The 18,791-nt window shown below is 42.9% G+C and overlaps 1 protein-coding gene across 3 annotated transcripts in view; it reads left to right on the top strand.

The window, feature by feature from the left end:
• The window catches only part of DYRK1A (dual specificity tyrosine phosphorylation regulated kinase 1A), a 143,690-nt gene that overhangs the window by 15,206 nt on the left and 109,693 nt on the right, over positions 1-18,791 (top strand). The gene's annotated exons all lie outside the window — the stretch shown is intronic.

Raw genomic sequence — 18,791 nt, 5'->3', positions numbered from 1 at the left:
GAGCGATAGATACTGTGAAAAAGTAAAGATGGGGTGAAGTGATAACGGGGCTTCCCTGATGGTTCAGGGGGTAAAGAATCTTGTCTGCAATGCAGGAGACACAGGAGATGCAGGTTATAACCCAGGGTTGGGAAGATGCCCTGGAGGAGGAACTAGCAACCTGGTCCAGTATTCTTGCCTGGAGAATTCCATGAACTAGAGGAGCCTGATGGGCTACATACAGTCCATGGGGTCGCAAAGAGTTGGACACAGCTGAGCGACTAACACATTCTAAGTTATAATGATGTATGTGTGTATGTTTAGGGATGGCATCTGATAAAATGTTTGCTTAAAAATTACTGTCAGAAGTCTTGACTTATGCTTTTTACTGTGGGGCAGTAACTTTCTGAATTTACCCTCCCAGCGTAAACAGCTAGGAAACTGGACAAAATCCATGGAACAACTGTTTTTGGATATTAAACAATAGGCAGTGCCTAACTACGATGCCTAACAGATGGGAAACAAACGCCGTGAGCCCTGTGTTGGTCCAGCTTTCTGCCAGGAGGCAGTCTTCAGATCTCGTTGCAGGGATGTGCATGTGTTCTCAGTCGTGTCTGACTCTACGACCCCGTGGACTGTATCCTCCCTGGCTCCTCTGTCCACGGGATTTCCCGGCAAGAATACTGGAGTGGGTTGCCATTTCTTCCTCCAGGGGATTTCCCGACCCAGGGACCCATCCCGCATCCATTGTGTTGGCAGGTGGATTCTTCACCACTGAGCCATCGAAGGAGATCCCAGATAAAGCCCACAAGTTGAGGAAAGAAAGACTGGAGTTGAGGGAGGCCAGAATGGTTCTGTTGGGAGGAGCAGAGTTCCGAAAGAAGGTAGGCACGCAGAGGAAGAGTTCCGTAGTCTTAGTGAGCTCCGTAAATGCTGACTGAAGGCCGGTCTGTGGGACTGCAGGTGCAGAGGGCTGGCTGTGAGTTTATACTTGGGGATTTGACTGTCGGGGGTGGGGGGGGGGGTCAGCACTTCTCACTGCTCTGTTGTTCAAGGGTCGCCAGTAATTTGAAAGGAATGTAATTGCTTATCCTTACAGAGGCCAACACTCTTTAAAGAAATGTAAAGAAACCCAGCACTCAACAATGTAAAAATGTCCAGTATCCAAACAAAAATTGCTGAATATGTGAAGATGTAGGTTAATGTGACTTATAATTGGGGTATCAGTAAATTGAAACCAGCGTAGAATTGACAGATGTTAGAATTAATGGGCAAGGACATGAAAGCAGTTGTTGTGCTCCATCTATTCAAAAAGTTAGAAATTATGAGAGATATAAAAAGACCCATGTCAAACTTTTAGAGGCAACAGCTAATGTGTGGAATGAGAAATACTTTGGATGGCATTAATGGCAGATTAGACATTCCAGAAGAGAGGATTAGTAAACTTGAAGACAGAAAACTCAGTAGAAACAAATGATAGAGACAATGGAATTAGCAAACAAGGTTATTAAAATGGTTATTAAAATGCAGGGTCAAATGTCAAATCACTGTGTTGTACACCTGAAACTAATATATTTCATGTCAAATATACCTCAGTGAAAAATACAGTAAAGCACAGGGGCAGATTGTGGTCAATGTTGACATTTTGGTACATGAATTTTTTCCAAAAAAGAGCAAATTGTGACTGCTAATCTGAAGTTGGCTTGTTGTGTAGTTGAGTAGTTGAAAATTATTATTTCAGCAAAGCACCAAGATATGGCAGAAGAACTTTATTGTGCAACAGTGTGCTCATTATTTATTACTTGATCTGTAACAATATTACCATAAAGCTAGAAACTGAAAGCATGCTTTTATGGCCTCACAGTGTCTGTGGGTCAGATGTACGGGCACAGCTTAGCGTAGTTGGGTCTCAGGACAGTGGTCAGAAGGTTGACAGGGCTGTGGTCTCATCTCAGGCTTCCCTGGGGAAAGGTCTCCTCTGTGCTCGTTTGACTGGTGCAAGCGTTCAGTGCCCTCTGTGGTGTTGGGCTGAGGGCTGCAGTTTCTTGCTGCCTGCTGGCAGGCACCCACCCTCAGTTCCTTGGGGTGTTGTCCTTTCCCATGGTGCCTCTTAACTTGCTCCAATACAGGGAAGGAGCAAGTCTGCACAGTAGACAGCTGCATGGTCCCCTGCATCGTGACCACAGAAGCGCCGTCCTTTGCCCTTGCCTGTGCGCTCTCGGTTAACAGCAAGTCATGGGTCTTGACTCAAGGGAAGGGCCCGGCAGCAGGAGGCTGTGTGGCGGGAGCCACCTTGGAGTGTGTCCATGCTGGGCGGTAGAGAGCGGTGGAGAGTGCGTTTCCTGGAGTCTGCGCCAGGCACCTGGCTTTGAATCCCAACCCTGGAAGCGTCTCTGAGCCGCAGTTTCCCTGCAGGGATAGTCTCTGCCTACTGTTGACAGTGTGTGAAAAGGGCGAATGCTTGTCTTCAGTTAAATTCTTTCTTTATTCTACTGTTTGTTCTCAACAGATCAGATCTTCAGTCTCTTTTTGCTTCCTGTGAAATTTTTTTTAAGTATTTATTTTTAGTTTTAACATGCAAATAATCAAAATTGAATGCCTACTGAAAGGCTTGTGAAGAAAAGCCTGTCCCTGGGAACAGCCCTCCTTAGTCCTAGTCCTGCCCCCTAGAGCTGTGCTTCCTGCTTTTGGATGCTAGTGCTGAGACCACGACCCAAACTGGCTTCCGGGTAACTCACAGTTGGAAGTCCAGAGCTGGGTGGATTCTTCAGCTAATTGGTTTTGTGGCTTCCCTGGTGGCTCAGACAGTAAAGGGTCTGCCTACAATGCGGGAGACCCAGGTTCCATCCCTGGGTTGGGAAGATTTCCTGGAGAAGGCAATGGCAACCCACTTCAGTACCCTTGCCTGGAAAATTCCATGGACGGAGGAGCCTGGTAGGCTACAGTCCATGGGTCACAAAGAGTTGGACACGACTGAGTGACTCCAATGTCAATGTCATGTCAATGTCAATGACTTCAGGGTTTCCATCTCCCCTTTTAGTCTTTGGCCGGCTACATCCTCAGTAAGATGCAGGAGTTTCAGAGTAGTACCCAGGTACAACAATGTCTAGAGAAGGAAAATTATCTTTCGTGTAGCTGTATGAGAATGTGGAAACTTGCCTAGAAACACTGGCAGACCTACCTCCTGGCTTACAGGCCTGTTTCTGAAACACTCACTAGAAAGGGAAATGGAATGACATTTGGACCAGTTGGACACACGTGTGGAACTGAGCGCTTTCCCTGAGCATGTGCCTAAATGGGTGAGTGTGCAAAAGAGTTCTGGACAAAATTGACTTAGGTTACAGCGGAAAAAGGGGGAAATTGGAGGCTGGGTGGGTAACTCTGACCCTACTCTGGTATTTTACATAAGATTTAAGATGTTATCTGTTGATTTTCTGTTGAGGTGTGTGTGCTCAGTCTTGTCTGACTCTGCGAACCCATGGACTGTAGCTTGCCAGGCTCCTCTGTCGATGGAATTCTCTAGGCAAGAATACTGGAGTGGGTTGTCATTTGTTTTAAGATAGACGACTATTTAATTTAAAACCACCTGTCTTAGACGTCTTCCATCTATCCGTTGTAGTTACATGTATATTTTCATTCAGTGTATTCAGTATAGTAGTATGATTATGTAAGTCTTGTTCACCATGGAGGCAAATTGTATACTATGATTACATTTCCCTCCTTGTATAATTTTGCTTTTCCTGTTTCGTTTTCCTCCTATGGTTTTGTTTTGCGTTGTTTTCTAGGTCTTTGTGTTTAAGTTTCCCCATACCTTCTAATAGCCTCTCTGTATAGTTTTGCACAAAGATTAGATTCTTACCCACCCCCACCCCCTTCCTTAAGGGCCCCTCCATCAAACTACTCCTATATGGAAATTAAATTTTTTTTTTTATTAAAGTGTGGTTGATTTGCAGTGTTGTGTTTCTACTGTATAGCAAAGTGAGTCAGTTACACATACATGTATCTACTCTCTTTTAGGTTCTTTTCCTATGTATGTTGTTGTTTAGTTGCCAAGTCGTGTCCGACTCTTTGCGACCCCATGGACTGTAGCCCACCCAGCTCCTCTGTCCATAGGATTTCCCAGGCAAGGACACTGGAGTGGGTTGCCGTTTCCTCCTCCAACTTTTTCTTTCATTTTGTCAGCACAGCTTTTAGACTTCCCGAGAAAGAGTGCACGAGAGGTTAGTTTTTTGAGACATCATCTGAAAGTGTCTTTAATCTGTTCTCTTTCAGGAGTAAAAGTTTTGACTGGGTATAGAATTGCAGTTGGAATTTAATTTTTACTGAGAACTCTGAATGAATTGCTTCATGCTTTTCTAGCTTCTTATAGCAGATATAATTTGTATTCTGGGTTCCAAAAGTATGGAACAGTCAGAGGACATAATGCCCTCCCTTGTTAAACCATTACCCAACTTCAGCAGTCGTCAGCTCATGGCCACTTTTAAAAAATTTACAATTCTGTCTATCCCTCTTCCTTTTCATTTCATACAAGCAAACCCAGGTACATAATTTTACTTGTGAATATTTGTCTCTCTAAAAGATAAGGGCTCGTTTGTAAACTGTAACCCTTGTAGTAATATTATACCTTTAAAAGATTAAAAATAATTCTTCAAATATCCAGTTTAAGTTCAAATTACCTTGATTGCCTCATAATTATATTTTAAAGCAGTTTATTCAAATTAGAATCTTAAGTAAGGTCCATAAATTGTCATTGACTGACAAACCTCTGAAGTCTCTTTTAATCTGTCGGTGTTATTTTTTTCCCTTGAGTTTTATTTGTTGAAGAAACTGTGTCCTCGGTCTTGAAGTTTTCTATAGCCTGTGTATTGCTGAATGAAGCCCTGTGGTGTCATTGATGTGTTCCCCGTCCCTTGCAATGTATTTCCTGTATGTGGCAGTAGCAGTGAGATCTAGAGACTTGATACAATTCTGTGTGTGTGGTTTTTTTTTTTGAGAGGTGCTAAGTAGGGAGAATACTACATGGGTGGTATGTTATCTTTAGGAGGCATAAAATATCTAACTCTGTGATGTTAGTGACTACTACATATTAATGTGGATCCGTTGATTTATTTGAGATTTTGGTTCTTTTTATGAAAAGAACTCTCCCCATGAGTTTTGAGGATCTGATCTTCATCTGTAGTGTTCGGAAGTTTTGTAGTGTTGCCTTGAGTATTTTCTGTTTATTTTTTACCTTTATTGGGAGATATTTTTCAACTTTTATTTTCCATCAGGATATTTTTTTGTTGTTGTTCTCTGCTCCCTACCCGCCCCTCTCACCGCTCTTTTTTTCTTTTCATTAGTATTTTGTTTTTACTTCATGGTTTCATACATTCTTTTACCTCTTCAGGCACATTCATATTATGATTAATTGCCTTTTTTTCCCCTTCATGGCATTGTCTCCATTTCCTGTGGATTCTTGTTTTTCTGCTTGCTTTGATTTCTGTCTTTGAGTTTTGGCAGCTTTCCTCAAATATCTGGCCATCCCTGGGCTGGTGGCTTGCGTGAGGAGTAAGTGACGATAAAGCCGAAAAGAAGCTTTTTTCGAGGGTGAGGCTTGTTCACTGGAGGCGTATTAGTGTGGTGCTTGAGGGACCTGTGAGTGTGAGTGCCCTTGTTTTACTCCAGGGCTCTTGTTGATGAGTTGCTAAGTTGTGTCCCACTCATTGCCACTCTGTGGACTGTAGCCGGCCAGGCTCCTCTGTCCATGGGATTTCCCAGGCAAGAATACTGGAGTGGGTTGCCGTTTCCTTCTCCAGGGGATCTTCCCGATCCAGGGATCGAATCTGTACCCCTGCGTTGGCAGGTGGATTGTTGACCTGCCGCTGAGCCACCGAGGAAGCGCCTTGCAGCCTCCGCCTCACCTGTTCTCTCTTGTGCTTGGTCTCTCCACGTGCAGAGTCTCTGTGTGTTTCCCCAGAGAGCGCGAGTGCCTCTGGTCTGTTTGGGGACGTGATAGTTGCCAGCACGGATAGGATTTGGGTTGCAATATGGGGTTTTACTGCATGTAATTTGCTTATTTGTTGAACTCAGATAAGTTGCAGATAGAATACAAATAACTTTTATTTCTTGAATCTTTTGAGATAAAGTTGTTGACATGAAGTCTCTTCTTTGTTGAATCTTGTAGTGCATTTTTCCTGTAAACAGAGACATTCTCTTGCCTGATGACAGTACAGCCATCAGAGGCAGAAATTTACCATTGGTACATTACAGCCGTCTGATCCCTCGGCCTCCACTCAGCTTTCAGTTGTTGCCCCAGTGGTGTTCCTTTATAGAAGGATACAGTCAGTCTAGGATCGAGTAACACCTTTTGTTGTCATGTCTCTCCAATTCTTGATCTACATAGTCCTTCAGCTGCTCTTTCTTTTATGTTATTGATATTTTTGAAGACTACAGACCAGTTATTTTAGAGAGTCCCTCTCAATGTGAGTTTGTCTGATGTTTCTTTACTAGATGTAGGCTGAACATCTTGGCCAGGAGTATCATGGAAGGGATGCTGTGTTAATTTCAGTGTATTTTGTTAGATGGCATATTACTGATTTTCAATTTGTGCTGTAAAAAATATTACCACAAGTTCAGTGGCTTAAAAAAACACACATTTATTATGTCACAGTTCTGAGTTCAGAAGTCCATAATGGATCTGACCTGGGCTCGTCTTGGTGTTGGTAGGGCTGCATCCCTCTTGGAGACTGTAAGTTCGTGTTCTTGCCCTTTCCTGGTTCTGGGGGCCGTCTGCTTTTCTTGGCTTGTGGTCTCCCCGTCTTTGCACAACCAGCCACTGTGGACCTCGTGCACCTGTGCTGCCGTCTCTCTCTCCTCCCTGCTCTCACTCTGGAGGGACTTTGTGATTTCACTGGGCCCACTGGGGTCATTGAGGTTAGTCTCAATTTTAAAGTCATGTGATTGGCATATTTAATTTCCTGTGCAACCGTGATTTCCCTTTGCTATGTAAAGGAACATGTTCACAGGTGCCGAGGGTCAGGTTGTGGAGCACGCTTGGGGCGGCGCGGTACCGTGCCTACTGCAGGGCTCGTATGATTTCCGTCTGTACCAGTATTGAGAACGTTCACTTTGATCACTTGATTATGGTGGTGCCTTCAGGCTCCTCCATTTTAAAGTTACTTTTCCTCTCTTTTTGTAATAAGTATTTTGTACAGAGATAACTTTGCGACTGTGTAAATATTCTGTTGGTTACCGACTTTTATCGTATTCAGTTGTTTTGTATCACTGTATGCAGTGGGTCGTAATATATTACTGCATTGATCTTGCTGCTTCACTTGCCCCAGATTTTGCCAGGTTGACTTCTGTGTCCTTTTAGCCTATCTCTATCATTTTTTGGAGCTCTTCCATGCTTATCTTAAACTTCTGTCTCAGCCTTGGAGTAGGCCATTTTTCCAAGAAGCTCCTTCCCCCCTAAAAAGTCTTTATTTTTTATTTCACATTTCAAAACTCATAGGAAGTTGCAAGGATGATATAAAGTCTGATGTAGCCCCATCAGCTTCCTTTGGTGGAATTTTATGTAGCCTTAGCACAGTATAAAAAGCTGGACATCTGATACATCTGGTCTATTTCTGGTAACTGCATGCCTTCTTTCTTTAGTTTTTAAACTTGCATTTGTGTGTGTGAGCATGGTCTTTTGTAACTTTCTGTTCCATGTATAGATTTGGGTAAGCTAGTCCCACAGTCAAAGTGAGAGAGCTGTTCTGTCACTTTAGAAGGACACTTTTGCTACCTTTTTGTATTCCCAATACCCCCCCGCCCCGCACCGTTCTGTTTATTCTCCGTGTTTGCAGTTTTATCACCTCAATATGTTAAATGAATGGAATCATACAGTATATAACCTTTTTAAGATCAGCCTTTTTCACCAAGTGTAATGCCTTGAGATCCGTTTAGTGTTGTGTAAATCAGTAGTTAATTCTTTCTTATTGCTGAGTAGTGTTCTGTTGTATGCTTGTACCAAGTTTGTTAAACCATTCAACTATTGAAGGACATTTGGATTGTTTTGAATATTTTGTATGATATTATGAATAAAACTGCCTTGATTGTTGGAGTACAGATTTTTGTGTAACGTCTTCTGCATCTTAGGGCGGGGGTCTGAGTGTGCTTGCTGTGTCGCATGCTGGGCATGTGTGTGGTTTTCTAGGCCCCCCGGGACCGGTTCCCCATGGCGTGTGTGCCTGGTGAGTCCTCCGCAGCACGCGTGAGGAGCCCAGTCCCTCGGCATCTGGCCCCTTGCTCCTCCCCGCCCCGGTCTGGTATTGTCACCTTCTTTAATTCAGCTTGCTAGTAGGTGTGGTGGTGCCCTGCTCTGGTTTCTGTTTGCATTTTCTTAATAACTAAGGATGTTAAACATCTTTTCATTTGCTTGTTTGCTATCTCTGTCTGCTCTCTGGTGAAATATCTGTTCATGTCTTTTGTCCATTTTCTGATTAGGTTTTTTAAAAAAAATTTTAACTTTGAGTTATGAGAGTTCTCTATGTGTTCTGGATACAAGGTCTTTTTTTTTGTTGGATATGTGATTCTCCCTTTCTGTTCCTTGTTTTTTCTTCCTCTTTAGAGTCTTTTTTTTTTTTTTTTTTCAGAGCAAAAAGTTTGAATTTTGACAGAGTCCAGTTTATATTAAATTTTTCTTTTATGGGTCATGTATTTGATGTCAAGCGTGAGAACTCTGCCTGGAGCGCTGGTTTCTTTTCCTGGAGAATGGTATTTAGAAACCGAAATCTGAGCGTTCGGTACGCTCATTGCTGTTAGGGTGTGGGTGCTCCCCAGGTCTCTGGACAGAGAATGTGTGTATGTCCTGATGAACGCTTCCAGGTTCAGGATTCGGTAACCATTTTCATTGGTGTCTCCGGGTGTAGACACTTACTGTGAGCCTTTCTTCATTCTCTAAGTCTCCTGCCACTGTCCATGACTTTTCATTATCTAAAAATTTGACCATTACTTGGTTCTATTATTACTATTACTTTTGATGTCTTTACTGATTTTAGGTGGCTTTAATTTTCAGTGAAGCTTTGTGAGAATAATTGTAAATGCTTGGATTATCCACTGTGTTGAACTTGTACTTACTGAAGCTGTAATATTCCTTTTTCAGACTTCTTTTGGTCTTTATTTCTTTACGCTCTCAGCCCTGCCATCCTCCTCCTATACCTGCTCTCACCCTGATTGTGCTGTTTCTCCACAGCCTGTAACCATCCATGACTTTCGTCTCTAAGCAGTGAAGACCAAGCTTATTAGAATATTCAGCTTCTCTTTGTAGGTGACCTCAGCTTATCTTCGCACTCTTTTTCTGCAGCCCCACTGTATTTGCTCCACTTCATAGCTCTTCTCAGTGGCTTTCGGTTCCCCACACGTGTTTTGCTTTCTGCTCCTCTGTCTTCCTTTGAGGCACATTGTCTGCTGCTTTTACAAGGTTTTCCGTAGAGCCCAGAGCTTGGCATAGTAGGCACTTGAGGCATCAGATGCACAAATGCTATTTCCTCTAATATAATAATGCCACCCAAGCTTTTAGATCCCATTTTCATTTTCCAAACACTGTCATCATATAGCAGCTCACTTAAGTCTCAAAGCAGCTCTGTAAGCCATTACTCATCTTTAAGAAGTGATGCTAAGTGAAATGTCCGAGGTCTAATTATAGGAGTAAAATTTAACATGTTGCGTTCCTTGTTATGTGACAGGCCCTGATGTAGATGCTAAGGACATTTGGGGAAGAAATCAGACACATGTGCCCTCAGTACAGCCGACGTTAGAATGTTTGAATTGCAGCCCTTGTCGGGTGGGTTTTGGGGAAAGTCTTCATAACCTCAGTTACTCATCTCAGATGTCATCTCCTCTAGTCTTTCCTAACTCCCCTGGAAGGACGCAGAAATGGGGTAGAAAGAACAGCTCTGTCTTCTGTGTTCTCATTGGTTCCTTCTCGTGTTCGCATTGTGCACAGTTTTACTCAGTTCAGTCTCTCAGTTGTGTCCGATTCTTTGCGACCCCATGGACCGCAGCACGCCAGCCCTCCCTGTCCATCGCCAACTCCCGGAGCTTGCTCATATTCATGTCCATCGAGTTGGTGATGCCCTCCAACCATCTCATCCTGTCGTCCCCTTCTCCTCCGGCCCGCAATCTTTCCCAGCATCAGTGTCTTTTCCAATGAGTTGGCTCTTCACCTCAGGTGGCCAAAGTATTGGAGTTTCAGCTTCAGCATCAGTCCTTCCAATGAATATTCAGGACTGATTTCCTTTAGGAGGGATTTGTTGGATCTCTTTGCAGTCCAAGGACTCTGAAGAGTCTTCTCCAACACCACAATTCTAAAGCATCAGTAGAATTTATAAAATCATTATTTGTATTTGGGGCCTTGGCTAGATTGAGCAGCAGTGGGCAGGGATTTTTTTTTTTTTTTTCTGGTATCCAGGATGCCTGGCACAGAGTGTGTCTTAATATTTCTCAGTAAGTGTTTGAACCCATAATATAAAGACTTACCCATGGTTGTCATTTTCTACTGGCAGATAACAGTTCTCTTTGGTTCTCATTACTGCCTCTGTGTGAGGATACAAATCAGTTTAAAAAGCTCCACTCTGTATTCTTAGCCAGGAGGGTATATTCTTAAAGAGATTATCTATAGGCAGCTTCTTAACTGAAGTTTAATAAGCTATTTTGTGTGTGGATGTGTATAGGTCTTTAGCCTGAAGATGGAGTCTTGACCCGCCTCTCTCCTCAGTATTAACAATCTGGTAGGAGTTCTGAGTTATTCGTTAAAGAAGTGTGCTGATACAAAATAAGATGTAAGAATTTACCAGCCTTTTTTTCCAAGTTCAAGACAGTACTTATTTTCAGATGTGGAGTGTTACCTTCAAACATCTTGCAAACAGGTGCATTTTAGCTTTTCTTCCATATTTGTTTGCATACAAAGTATTGAGGTTATCTGTATTTATTTAGTGAATCATGTCAAAACTCAGAGGCTTAAAACAACCAATGTTCTTCTTTGCTCGCGATTCTCCAATTTGGGCAGGCCTTGCCTCCATTCCACATGGTATCTCCTGGGACTGGGAAGTCCGAGATGGTGGATTCTAGCCCATGTGGTGTCTGAGACATCTTCCTCTGGTAACCTATTTGTATGACTGCTGTGGGCTTTCTCACGGCATGGTCTTGGGGTGGTTGAACTTCATATGTGGTGGCGACTGGATTCTGGTGGTGCCAACAGCAGAAGCCACTGGGCCATCTTAATACTTTTTATTCCTGAAACTGGCATAGTGTCATCTTTACCAGATCCTTTAGGTCAAAAGCAAGTCACAGGACAGTCCGGTTCAAGCAGAGGAGACAGTATAAGATGTGGACACTGGGCGAAAGTGGTTTATTGGGACCACCAAGGGACGTGAACTTCAGAAAATACCTGTCTGAAGTGGAAAGAGACCACTTTTCTGTTCTGTTTTTTATTATCTAATCTGACCAGCTTATCCATTTTATAATGCAGTGATCTGATTATATGCCATTTTTGCTATAACTACATTCAGATAGCTGTAATATGTTGTATTCACTTAGACTGTGGATTGATAATTTTGGTAGGGTTTATAATTATGGAGATTTGGAGATTGAAGAGACAGTGGAGTACTTTATGGCTTACTCAGCTCCAAGTTACACCTAAAACACTAGATAAAAACCCAGAGTACGTACTTTGTGAAATAAGTGATGTGGATGTCCTTTGGGGCCACATGTTGCAGTCCATAAAATATCTCAAATATTTCTCCAGTAGCCCTGTGATTATCCTTTGCACAGGAGAAAGAAGAGACAGATAATTACATCTTCTGTAATGGCAGCTCAAGACTTATTTTTTTCTGCCTCTGAATAGATCTCTCCTTAATGCCCAGAATATGACAGTGTTCATTTCATTTAAATAGTTCTTATCTTGATTCCTTGTTGAGGTCATCCTGTTAACTGGGTTTGAGTGTGACAGTGGAAATTTATCACAATGGGTGGCTCCTTGTGGCTCATTGACCAAATACATTCGAGTTCTCTGGAAAGCTTAAGAGATGCAGATTTTTGGCTCTAGCCCCAGAGTTGGCATATCCAAATGTCTGAGAAGGGGTCTGGGTGATGTGTAGTTTGCAGATCCCGCTTTTAGGTTCTGCAGCTGATTCTCCAAAGGGGCACTGTCACTCCCCGAGGGGGAGAAACTGTTTTCGGGCAAGGGGAGGTGAAAAAAATCTTAGCTAGTACAGTGCTTTGTGACCCCCCGTAATTCAACACTACCTGACAAGGTCTTATTCCACAATTTTTCATTCCTCTCGTCAAGGAGAGATTTAAATAAGGCTTTCCTCCTGGGGATGGGAGTGAAGGAAAGAAGGTTGAGAACCATTGTTCTGTAAGAGTAATTCTGACATAGTACCTGTCCCACCACATCTGAGCCACCACCCCCATCCTGGAAAACTTAATGTGTGATCTGGAGAATGTTTTTTTATTTTTATTTTTTTAATTTATTTATTTATTTATTTTTTTGAAATTGCTTTAAGAAAGTTTTATTTACTGCATACATCCTAAGAATGTATTGTAAATGAAGCAAGATCTTGGAGAATGTTTTTTTAATACTAAGGTTTTACCTACGCTAAATAGGCTTTCCTTTAAAAATCTTGAGGGTTGGTGAAAACATTTTATTCCATGGTGTTTTTGCATCCAGCCAGATTGATCTTACCCTTACGGACAAAGCGCTGTGAGAACAGATTCTGTTCTGGGATTCGGAAACTCTTCAGCTTTACATTAGCAAAAGCTCCTCCTGTTCTTGGGCTGGTTCACACCCAGCTCACGAGGGTCCATTGTAGCCCAGGAAAGGATGTGCTCCTGTCCCTCCTGGGAGCCAGGCCTGTGTCCTGTGCACTGCAGGCCCTGGGGATTAGGGTGGGGGCAAAGGCGGCGCCCCTGTTCTTGGGGCAGGAAGAGTATGGGCCGGCCGCCGCTACTCTGGTTTGCTGCTTTCTTTCCTCGCTTTGTACGGGGTACGAATGAAAATGCAGTTTTGGGCAGTAGTGGGAGAAGGGGGGCTTCCCTCGTGGCTCACACAGTAGATAACCTGCCTGCAATGTATGAGACCCATGTTCGACCCCTGGATCAGGAAGATCCCCTGGACAAGGCAGTGGCAGCCCACTCCAGTATTCCCACCTGGAGAATCCCATGGGAGCCTGGTTGGGCTACAGTCCACGGGTTGTGAAGAATTCAGACGCAACTGAGTGACTAACACACACACAGTGGGAGAAGGAGAAGAGAAGTTTCTAATAGATCACCTTCTGCAAAGAAAATTCATTTTGATGTGAGTATTTCTAGGTCCTTCAGAGTAGTGTTAACGTCTTGGTCCTGGTTTTGTTTTCTGTGGAGTTAGTCCAGGCTCAGGAAAGTTAAAGGCATAGTTCAGCCAGAAATCTAAAGGTTTCTGTAAATCTGCATTCATGCGAAAACACATTGCTTGGCAACTGGCAGATGCTGGGGTAGGTTATTTGTTGACTCAATTAATAAAATTAACCCAAAGTTTATTTTTTTAAAAGTGTCATTCTCTTTTCTGATTTTAGAATCTAATCTTAGCATAATGTTGAATAGAGGAAGGTGACCTGGAAAGTTAGGAGGCCCGGGGTCCAGTGTTCTTCCTACACACCATGATTCTTAACCTCTGTGCTATGCTAAGTCACTTCAGTCATGTCCGACTCTGTGTGACCCCATAGATAGTAGCCTACCAGGCTCCCCTGTCCCTGGGATTCTCCAGGCAAGAACACTAGAGTGGGTTGCCATTTCCTTCTCCAATGCATGAAAGTGAAAAGTGAAAGTGAAGTCGCTCAGTTGTGTCCGACTCTTAGTGACCCCATGGACTGCAGCCTACCAGGCTCCTCCGTCCATGGGATTTTCCAGGCAAGAGTACTGGAGTGGGGTGCCACTGCCTTCTTAACCTCTAGACTTTCATAAATGATCTTTTAAGAGCCCTTCATCATGCAACATTTTAGTGTCAAACACCTTAGAAATGCCCTCAGCTGATGTCATTAGAGTGAATGGGTTCCAGTTGCCACCCAAGGAGTGGTGTATTCGGGTCCACAGTTAGGCTGCTGTAACTGGGAGCCGGCACTTCCATGGCTCTGAGAACGTAGAATCCTCTCGAGGTGAACTGCTAGGTCGACGGGTGGGGGCGGGGGGGTGGCGGCGCGGCCCCAGTAGCTCATTCAGAGACAGGCATTTCTTCTTCCCTGATCCTTCAGGGTACCCTGGGATGGGCCTCATCTGTGTTGTCCTTGCCCCATTTCTTAGGAAGGTGAAGGGACAGAGACGTGTTCACTCCTTGTCTTAAAAGATCAGAAGTGTCAGCCATGCCTCCTTTCGCACTCCGTCTATGAAAACTTGGTCATATGGCCATACCCAGCTGCTGTGGAAGTTGGGAAGCGGAACCCAACAGGGCAGTTGTGTGTGTGACGATAATTACAGAGGAAGGAGATGCCTGTCTTGTTTCTGCCGCAGACAGTGTGGAGGAAACTGCTTAGCTTTCTTAGTATCCTTTTGGGGGAAGCTTTTTACTGAATGTTTTTGTTTACCAAAAATCTTATGGTAAACAGAAAGAGGAAGTAAATTATTTTGGCATTTGGATTAAAATGCTGAGTATATTTGAAAGGCATGTTCTGAAATTATTAGGAAAATGAAACTAATCAGCTCTAACCGATTATACCTTTGTCTCCTCAAAGTACAAGCCAGGTAAAGAGTTGTTTAATCTTTTGTGCATTCTGTGTTACTGGAAACACTTAGGTGCACATTCTGTCACAAGTGACATCTCTTGCCCAGAGGAGTAGCACATAGTTCCCTTTGGTAAACTAGCCCAGCAGAACAAAGCTCTTTCTTAAATGCCATCAAACCTCAGTGGGCTCTGAATTCTTAGAAGTTTGTAAATTTGGCCCTGTGTGAAAATTGCCTGGGGCCCTTGTTCAAAATACAGGTTCTGGCCCTACCCTCTGGAGGTTCTGATGGTTCTGTCTCTGAAGCTGAATTTTTAACCAGCCCCTGAGGGTGATTCTGATGCAGATGTCAGTGGGATGGGAACCACTGCTTTGGATAGTCTACACCTCAGGTGCCTCATATGTGAAAGTGCAAAAATTACATATCTCCTGGGTTTTGTAGGGTTCAGAGAACGTGACATGAGTTGTACTTAAAACTGCTTCATAAATTAAAACATATTATCAGAAATGTTAGGTGGCATTTTAAAGTCTACACCAGGTATTGTGCTAATTTGTTTGGTAAATAAGGTTAAGTGCTCATATCTCCATTTAGAAGTAAGCAGGGAAATTACTATAAGATAGAAATCCAGACTTCTTAATCCTTGCCTAATTGAACAGAGATTCTGGAAAAAGTTAGCTGCTCAGCATAAGTACTAGTATAGCACAAACCAAATAATTTACATACTTTCATTTTAACATCGTGTTAAGACTTTCCTGGTGGCTCAGATGGTAAAGCGTCTGCCTACAATGCGGGAGACCTGGGTTCAATCCCTGGGTCAGGAAGTTCCCCTGGAAAAGGAAATGGCGATTCACTCCAGTACTCTTGCCTGGAAAATCCAATGGACAGGGGAGCCTGGTAGGCTATAGTCCATGGGGTCGAAAAGAGTCGGACACGACTGAGCAGCGTCACTTCTTCACTTCTCCACTTCTCTTCTAAAGTTACCATGTATCAACTTGATGACTTCAGTTAAATATATCTTCAGTGTCATCTGTGTGGGAAATTGCTTTGTTCTTTGGCCTTGAATATGATATAGTCTCTGTTCGTAATGAAATTACAACCTGGTAGAGAAGACAAGACTATTAAATCACAGTACCACTCTTAAGAGAATTTTCTTCTTAAGGGATGTATTCTACAACTGTTACAAGGTAGGTTCTGAATGCGACGTTCAAGTTCAGAAGATGGGTGAGGTCATGTAAGGTGAAGAGCACAGCTTGAGACAGAAGGAGGGACTTCCCTTTTTCTTTCTACCCCAGAGGGACCAGTGTCTGTCAGGGACCTGGACACTTGTCTCTCTCTGTATTGCGATTTCCTGGACCTTGTAAGGAAAGGAACATGATAGAGAAGCTTGTGAAGGTTAAGGATGCGGCCCCTTCTCTGAAGTAAAGGGGAGCAGAACTAAATTTGATGATCCAAACCCTGTGCCAGGCACATACGCAGATCTCCTTAATCAGCTGCAGCGGTTCTGTGGTTGAGAGGGGCAGTGTCCTTTAGTGGAAAGAGTATGGGATCTTAAAACCTAGAAGCAGTTGGTAAAAGAAAGAAAGTGAAAGTCACACAGTTGTGTCCGACTCTTCGTGACCCCGTGGACTGTACAGTCCATGGAATTCTCCAGGCCAGAATACTGGAGTGGGTAGCCTTTCCCTCTTCCAGGGGATCTTCCCAGCCCAGGGTTTGAACTAGGATCTCCTGCATCACAGGCGGATTCTTTATCAACTGCTCTAAATTGAGAAGCATTTGGTAATGTTAGACCCAACTCTACCTTGTACATAGATGTTCAAGTAAGTGGCTTTTTTTCCTGGTGAAACGACTACCCAGGACACGTCAGACTATTCCTTCTTTTTGGCGTATTAGGTGTGCCTTGGCTTTCACAAGGGCATGGTTACTGCTTAACCCATTGAGATACTATGGATAGAGACCCAAGGGTTCATGATGAAGCTGCAGGGTAGAGAAGGGAAAGAGTGCAGTCGTAGGAAATTTTGACAGGAAATATAACTCAGGCTGATTCATTTGATGATGCACCAAAAGTTAGGGGTGAAGTAGTGAAAAGCCACAAATACAGTTTCTGCCCTCATGTCGTTGACAGTGAAAGTTCAGCATTTTAGCAGTTGCTGTTTGGGATAGAACCTGTGAAAGCTTTCCTGAAGTCTTCCAGATTGATGAAAGTGGTGGGGATTTTACATTCTGTGTCTTCCAATGGTTATGTCTTTTTAAATCTTGAAGGAACTCACAAAAAAGCAGTTAGGATTGCAAATCATTCCAAATGAGATGTTGATATTAAATTAGGCATACTTTTCCACATCCTCCAAGAATACAAATACAGACTGAAGCACTTTTCATAGGTGATGTTTGTAAGTGTACATGTTTTAAGATTGGAAATGTCTTTATCTCTTTGTATTAGTTTCCTGTGGCTTCTGTAAAAAACCACCACAAACTTAGTGATTTAAAACAACAGATATATGCTTTCATTGTTCTGGAAGTCAGAAGCCTTGAAATCAGTACCCCTGAGCCGAAATTGAAGTGTTGGTTGATGCAGGGCATCTCTTCAGAGACTCTCTTCGGGCGGCTGCCAGCGTTCCTTGGCCTGTGGCCGCATCACTCTAGCTCTGCCTCGTGGCTCCCTGCCTGCTGTCCTGCTGGTGTTGGTGTCTGTCTAGCGCTCTCATAAGGACACTTGTAAAGGCGTGTAGGACCCGCCCGGATCATCTCATTTCAGCGTCCTTAGCTGAACCTTAGTCACATCTGTAAAGACCTGTTTCTAAATATGATCGCAACTGTAGGTTCCAGAGATTAGGATGTGGATATTTTTTTGGAGAGTGACCTTTTTAAGCTTACACTCTGATAGATTGCAGGCAGATTTTTGGACATAGGAGCAAAAATTGTGTGGACAGAGCAGCCTCAAGAGTTGAATATGACTTAACGAATAAACCACCACCATTGATACATTATATAGAAGAGTAGAGGAAGGTTGTTTTTGACATAGTAACTTTTAGATATTTGTAAGTATATTTCTAGTTAGAGTAGACATTTATAGTGTATTATGCATCTTTTCAACGTTAGCTTGATTTTCAAATTTGGAATTCAAATTGGGAGGCATTGCCCCAAATTTTAGTACCTCACATGTCATTTATAATGGTTTTTGAGTTACTAGTCTCTAAGAGTGGAGGTTATGGGTCTGGGTCAATCCGACAGTGATAATTTTTATCAGGATTTGTTGAAAATGAGTATTAATTTAGGAAAATGATACAAATTATTAGGACACATTTTAGCAATGTAGAAATTTTAATGACCTTGTGAGAAGGTGCAGATTGTAGAAGAATAGTGACAAATACATTATGATGACACTTTTCCTAAAATTGCTTCTTTGTATCAAACTTGAAAATGTGTTGCAGTTGGAGTATATATTTTAATTATACCTTCTTTTAGTTAATTTTGGACTGGTCATTTTGAAAAAGATGAACATATAGTAAACAGTGTTGTTTAAAAAGAAAAGAGGGTCGCACTTAGAAGGGAAGGTACCAGTGTAGTGTTTTTGCTGTCATGAGCCAGCCATGAACATAAATGTATTATGTGTGTGTGTTAATTTTAATACCTGGTTCTTTGTTGAACCTGCCTGGTTTTTTTGGTCACCCGACAGGATGAGATGGCTGGATGGCATCACCAACTCGATGGACATGGGTTTGGGTGAACTCTGGGAGTTGGTGATGGACAGGGAGGCCTGGCGTGCTGCGATTCATGGGGTCGCAAAGAGTCGGACACGACTGAGCGACTGAACTGAATAAAAAATTGACTCTTTTTTCTAAGCATCTTGAGATACATATTTGGAAGTTTTTTTTAGATGGTTCTATTATTTCTAATTCCTTGGGTGTGAAATTGGGTTGTTTACCCACTAAGTTTCTCTTGGGATGCAGGGTTTCTTTGTGTGCTTGTAATAACTGTGCATGGGCTTCACAGGAACTCCTGAAGGTGTCCTATATATTGAGGGAAGTTCATATCTGTTTTTAAGTATTTAGAGTTGATGACACCACCACCCTTATGGCAGAAAGTGAAGAGGAACT

The sequence above is a fragment of the Bos mutus genome, chromosome 1 (assembly GCF_027580195.1).
Source record: "Bos mutus isolate GX-2022 chromosome 1, NWIPB_WYAK_1.1, whole genome shotgun sequence".
In the NCBI taxonomy this organism is placed as follows: domain Eukaryota; kingdom Metazoa; phylum Chordata; class Mammalia; order Artiodactyla; family Bovidae; genus Bos; species Bos mutus.
This window is presented reverse-complemented; position numbering and strand designations above follow the sequence as displayed.